Below are 6,258 nucleotides of genomic sequence, written 5' to 3'. Positions count from 1 at the left end.
GCGGTGCTTTCTCAGCCATCCCAGCACCTGAGCATGGTCCTCTGACACTACAGTGAGCATCTGCATCACCTGGCAGATGCTGGGTTCACCCCCAGAGTTTGAGACCCAGTGGGTTGCGGTGGAGCTTGAGAATGTGCAAGTTCCCCATTCTAACAAGTTCCCCACTGCTGTTGCTGCTGCTGCTGCTTCTGCTGCTGGCCCGGGGACCATGCTTTGAGAGAAGCACTGCCTAAGCATCAGGTGTTAGGATGTGCAGCCACAGTTGAGAGTTGGCCCCGGGGCTGGGCGCCACCAAGGGGCACTCAGTCACAGGTCCAGCCTCTCTCCATGCCACCTCCCTTGGCTCCCTGTTCAGGCAGAGAGGTCCACAGCCCGGCAAGATGGGTCCCAAATGGCCCACTGCACAGAAGGAGGACTCAAACAAGGTTAAGAACCCAAGAGATTCCAATCCAGACCTGCCCGATCCCCAAACTCAAGTGTTTTTTTCCTCTCAGCTGTCCTAGGATGGCAATGCCTCCCATCTGAGCCATTGACCTCTGGGAAGCTGGAGGGCCCCCTCCCATGTCTGGAAGAAGGGAGAGATGCAATCTGCTCTCACAGGTTTCTCTCCCGCCCTGTCCCCAGAGTTTCAAGGTGATGACCCAGCCCTCTGCAGCTTTATGATTTCTTATGTGCCTTCAAGGCTGCTGGGTGCATTGGCCTTGTCTGGCTGTGATTGGCCACCAGGTGGTGGCCTTGGGCCGCCTATCCTCCCAAAAGCTTCGAGGGCAGAACCTGCATAATGAACATTTTGGGATGTGGTGTGAGGGACAGTGTCTTCAAAAATGCCTAGGGGACTGCTCCAGGGATCCTCTAGGCAGTCTTCAGTCAGCCACAGATGCTAAGGCTCAGAGAGGGGCTGGAGCATGATGCAGCCTGGCCTGGGAGGTGAACCCAGGCTTTCCGACTCCCGGCCCAAGGTTCTGTCCATGGCTTCAGGCTTCCTTGATAGGAGACACAAACCAGGTTTCCTGAAGGCAGAGCATTTCAAAGGGAATCTCCAGCCCGACTTGCTTAGATGCCCTGGGGGGAAAGAAAACTGGGGAGGTGCCCATCATCCCCACTCCCAGGCAGGCAGGACCCCAGAGAGCAGCAGGTGCCGCAGTCACGTAAAACACGGGCAATGAGTGCTCTAGAAAGAGCACCAGCTTTAGAGTCAGCTGACCTGGGCTGAGGATCTGGCTTGAGTCATGGCGGACGAGTGTCTTACTTCTGTGACACTCAGTATTCCCAGCCACTATGTGGGCTTTCCTGCCACGCAGGGCTGAAAAGAAGATTGAGAGTCTGTATGTAAGGTGCCCAGAACTGGGTGGGAGGCGGGGGCAGGAGGGGCAGGGGCCGATAAACAGCATCCATCACTACTGATATAAAAATCAAGAGCTGCCTTGGGGCTGCCCCTCTAGACTCCTCAACACAATTGGAGTTGATGCCTGCAAATGTGGGGTTTATTCCAATGAGGTTTGAGGATGGGAGAAAGGAAGGCGATGTTTATTGAGGTGGTAATGTCTAGCCCGCGGGCAGCCCTATCTGGGGTTCCAGTCAGGGCAGGCAGCTCAGGCTATCTGGTGTTCCCTGAGCCCACGGGAGAGCCTGCATCTTAGCAGGTACTGCTTCCTCCTCCTGCAGCCGGCGCAGCTGAGCCTACAGGGTACAACTAGAGAGGGAGAAAGGTGGGTATATTCCGGGCCTCTACTCCAAGGGTCACAGATGAAAATGCCTCAAGGGCCAGTCCTGAAAAATGAAAGACTGAACCAGACCAGCTGTGCTGTGGGGAACAGGGAGTGTGTGCCTTGCTGGAGCAGGCCATTGCCACTCAGCCCCAGCTTGCTGTGGCCATGCACAAGTGCTGGCCATTGTGCACATTGTCAGGGCTGCGTCTGGCCCACAGGCCACCAGTTCGAGACCTAAACTCCAGTCCACCTCCTGACTCTTTCTGACTGGGAGGCATCTACCCTTGTCCTGGATGTGTCCAAAGACAGAAAATCAACTTCTCAAAAGCACTCCTCAGAGGGTGCAGGCCCTGGATTTATGTATAGCAAGGTTTGTCCCCCTCAAGCTCACACCCACAAGAAATTCAATCCCACTTTAATGGGGTGACCTGTGACACATCTTCAAATGGTTTTCATGTCACCGTCCTCTCCCTTGAGTCTTTGACTTTCCAGGTTAAATGTACTCAATTTCTCAATGTTTTCCTTTTATGTGAAGCCCCTCCCGATTTCTCCTCTACCCCCCACCAGCTAGCTCCCTACCCATTCTTACACCCTGGCTTCCTTGTCCCTTCTCTCCCCACACTCCCCAAGCCCCACTCTCAGTGGGTCCTTAACAAACGGTGAAAAGGTGGAGAGAGAAGCAGGACCCAGGTGAGCTGAGGGAAAGAGCAGCACGCACCATCCAGCCAAGGCTGCTGGAAAGACCTGCGGCAGTGGCGGGATGAACGAAGGTGCCAGGGACAAGAGTCACCGCCTGCTGACTGTGCAGGCACCAGACAGACTTTTTGGGTAGCTGGAAATAACAGTCTAAAAACCGGCCCCACCTTGCTGAGCACACCTGAGTCACCTGTGACTCAGACCCAGACTCCTGGGCTGACCCAGTGAGGGGACTGGAAAGGCTGCCCCACCCCTCTCAGTCCCCTCGTCCCTCCCCGCTTCCAGCCCATCTCAGCCAGAATGGAGAAAAGTGCTTCTATTCAGGGGTGTACTCGTGCTCCTCCTACCCTGAACTGCTAAATGTCTCCAGGCACATCCCAGCCCCTGCTTCCCCACTGTCCCCCAGCCCATCCGAAGGCCCATTGTTGTCTCCAAGGGTGTCAGCCAGCCCTGTCCCGGTTCCAAGAGTGGTAACCAGCGAAGCCCAGCTTCCTGTCCAGTGTTCTGCGGGCTGGGCCAGGCACTGCAGCCAAGAGGCTTACTCACTGGTGGAACAATTTCTCCTCTATATGGAAAGAACATATGCTTTTCCTGCTGGGGGATGAGAGACTCTCGAGTGGCTTTGCCGAGACGTGGGGGAGAAGGCAAATGCTGGCCTGGCCCCAGCACCCTGATTTCCAGCAATGCGTGTCTTGTGGCAGAAGCTTCAGGCCTCTGCTCCCAGGCACATGGGGAGGCCCAGGGAACACTGCTTGGAACCCTTGGTTTTAGGGCACTGACCTGGTCCCCTCTTTCAGGGCTGGATGTCCTGAACTCCTCATTCTCCTATTCCATTCTCCCAATTTTAGGGCTAGAACAGAGTGGGAAGATCTGAACTTAGTTCTGCCAGAGCCCCTCTCCAGCCTTGAGGTCCCTCCAGAATGGAAATGTCAGTGCCTACCTCAGAGGGTGCTTGTAGGGTTATAGGGACACACAACAAGTGCTTAAAAGATAACAACCATTGTGTTGTTATTAATGTTGTTCTCCTCTCAATACATATTTACTCAGCATCTCCTGTGTGCTGGGGGATGTACTAGGCCCTGGGGATGAAGGTAGAGGAAGAGCTGGCTGTTTCCCCCAAGCTGCTACCTGCCCCCGCTCCACCCCCCGAAACATGTTGATGTGCATACACTAGCAGGGCATAAGGCACAAATAATACAACACCTATGTTTTAAAAAAAACTAATTTTTGAAATAACTTGGGATGGCCAGGTGCAGTGGCTCATACCTGTAATCCCAGAGCTTTGGGAGGCCAAGGTGGGAGAATCACTTAAGGCCAGGAGTTCGAGACCAACCTTGGCAACATAGACCCTGTCTCTACAAAAAATACAAAAATTAGCCAGACATGGTGGTACATGCCTGTGGTTCTAGATACTTGGGAGGCTGAGAATGGAGGATCACTTGAGCCCGGAGTTCAGTGCTGCAGTGAGCTATGATCGCATTACTGCACTCCAGTGGGATGGGCTAAATAGCAGAGAGTATACAGCTAAATGAGAAATTACTGAGCTAAATGACTTGGTTGAGAACCTCATCCAAAACACATCAGGAAGGGATAAAGAAATGAGAATGAAAGACAAGTCAGGAGATATAGAGAAAAGAAGAAGAAATGTTCTGATCTAGAGTAGCTAGCTTCAAAGACAGCCCTCAGTGATCTCCATCTCCTGGTGTTCACTTCCTTGTGTAGAAGTCAAGTCACCTCCTCACAACATTGACTGGGTCAGACCTGTGTAACTGGTAGAATATGAAGGAACTAACAGAGTGTAGTTTCTAAGTCCAGACCATAAATGTCAACGTGGCTTTCTTCTTACTCTCTCTGGAATCCCTTGCTCAGGGGGATGCCAACTGCCATGTTGGGAGGATACCCAATCAATCCTACAAAGAGGTCCACATTTGCAGGAACTGAGGGCAACTGCCAACATCAACTTGCCAGTCATGTGAGTGAGCTATCCTGGAATCAGATTCTCTGATACCAGCCAAGTCTTCAGATGATTTCAGCCTTGACCAACATCTTGACTCCAACTTTGACAGACTCTGAGCCAGGAACACCCAGCTAAGTCACCCCAGATTCCTGACCTCAAGAAATTGCACAAGATAATAAAGGCTTAATGCTGTTTTAAGCCGTTAAGTTTTAGGGTAGTTTTTAATGCAACAGTAGATAACTAATGCACTATCTATATACTAGAAACCCCAAAAGACTAAATAGAGTAGAGAAAATATTTGAAAAAATAATAACCAAGAATTTCCCAGAATACAAAAGAATGCATGTTAATATGGAAATAATCCATTGCATTCCCAACTAAGTCTGTAAGTAAAAATTCACATCTAGATACATTTCAGTGGAATCTTAAAAATCTGAAAGTCAAAAATGAAATTCTTTTGTCTGTAATGTAGATGCTGGAAAAATTTTTTTAATAAAGTTCTATAAACTTCCAGAGAGGAAATGATCACCTACAAAGAAGTAAGAGTGAGACTGATATCTAACTTCTCAACAGCAACATTGAATGCAGGGAAATGGAATAACATCTTCAAAGAGTAGAAGGAAAAGAACTTTGGACCTGCAGTTCTATGTTTAACTAAGTTTTTATTTAAAATGCAAAAACAGTCATACTGGAAAATGGGAGTTTCATAAAAAACTAAACATGCAACTACCATACAACCCGGCAATTGCATTCCTGGGCATTTATCCCAGAGAAACGAAAACATATTTCACACAAAAATCTGTATATGGATGTTTATAGCTGCTTTACTCATAACAGTAAAAAACTGGAGACAACCCAGATGTCCTTCAATGGGTGAATGGTTAAATAAACTGTGGTGTGTCCATACCACGTAATTCTACTAGAATAAAGGGAAACTATTTATACACCTAACAACTTAGATCAATCTCCAGATAATTATGTTGAGTGTAAAAGTCAGTCCCAAAAGGTGTATACTGCATGATTCCACTTAAAAATTTTTCCTTAAGTGACAAAATTATAAAAATGGAGAACAGTTTCATAGTTCCCAGGAGTTACAGGTGGGAAGAGGAGATTGTGGTGGCACATACGGCATTCTGAATAGTGAGACCTCACAACTGTACAACTTCCCACACTCTGCCCCCAAAATGCTTCTGTTAATCTCTAACCTCCTGGCATGAGACAAAAGAATTTCTCTCTGAGGAAACTGATCAAGCCAATGGCAAAAACCTATAGATATTCCTATCTGCGGTTCCCAGTGAACCAGCTGGACTTCTGCTCCATCACCCTACAGTGAGGCCCACAGTCAACGAGCCCTTTCCACACAAAGACAGATCCCCTAATCAGGCTTTTAGTGCCTCACTCTTCAATATGAATAGCCAGCAAAGGATCACCAGCCTTTTGAGGAAGGTTTCTACTTGAAAGTTACCCAAACAAAGAGTAGGTGAAAACTGAGAAGGAATAGATACAAAGCAGGCAGGACACTTTAAAGAAAGAAAGGGGGGGGGGGACACCATAATTAATATTATCAGAAAACAAATCAAATATATTACATCCAAAAAGTAAATAATACTACTTAAGAAGGAATATTAAAAGAACAAAAAATGTTCTTCACAAGTAAAAATAGTATAGCAGAGATTTTAAATGCAATAAAATATTAAAATATCAAGTAGTGTAAAACTTCCAGAAAATAGACCAAAAAGTTAAAGAGAAAACAAAACAGATGGAGGTGGAGCAAGATGGCTGAGTAGAAGCCTTCACTGATCATCCTCCCCATAGGAACACCAAAGTGAATAAAAAAGCACCTTCATAAAAACCAAAAATCAGGTGAGCGATCACAGTACCTCGTTTTAACTTCAT

This window comes from Chlorocebus sabaeus, chromosome 29, assembly GCF_047675955.1.
Source record: "Chlorocebus sabaeus isolate Y175 chromosome 29, mChlSab1.0.hap1, whole genome shotgun sequence".
Taxonomy (NCBI): domain Eukaryota; kingdom Metazoa; phylum Chordata; class Mammalia; order Primates; family Cercopithecidae; genus Chlorocebus; species Chlorocebus sabaeus.
The sequence above is the reverse complement of the archived record's forward strand: the minus strand, read 5'-3'. Positions refer to the sequence as shown.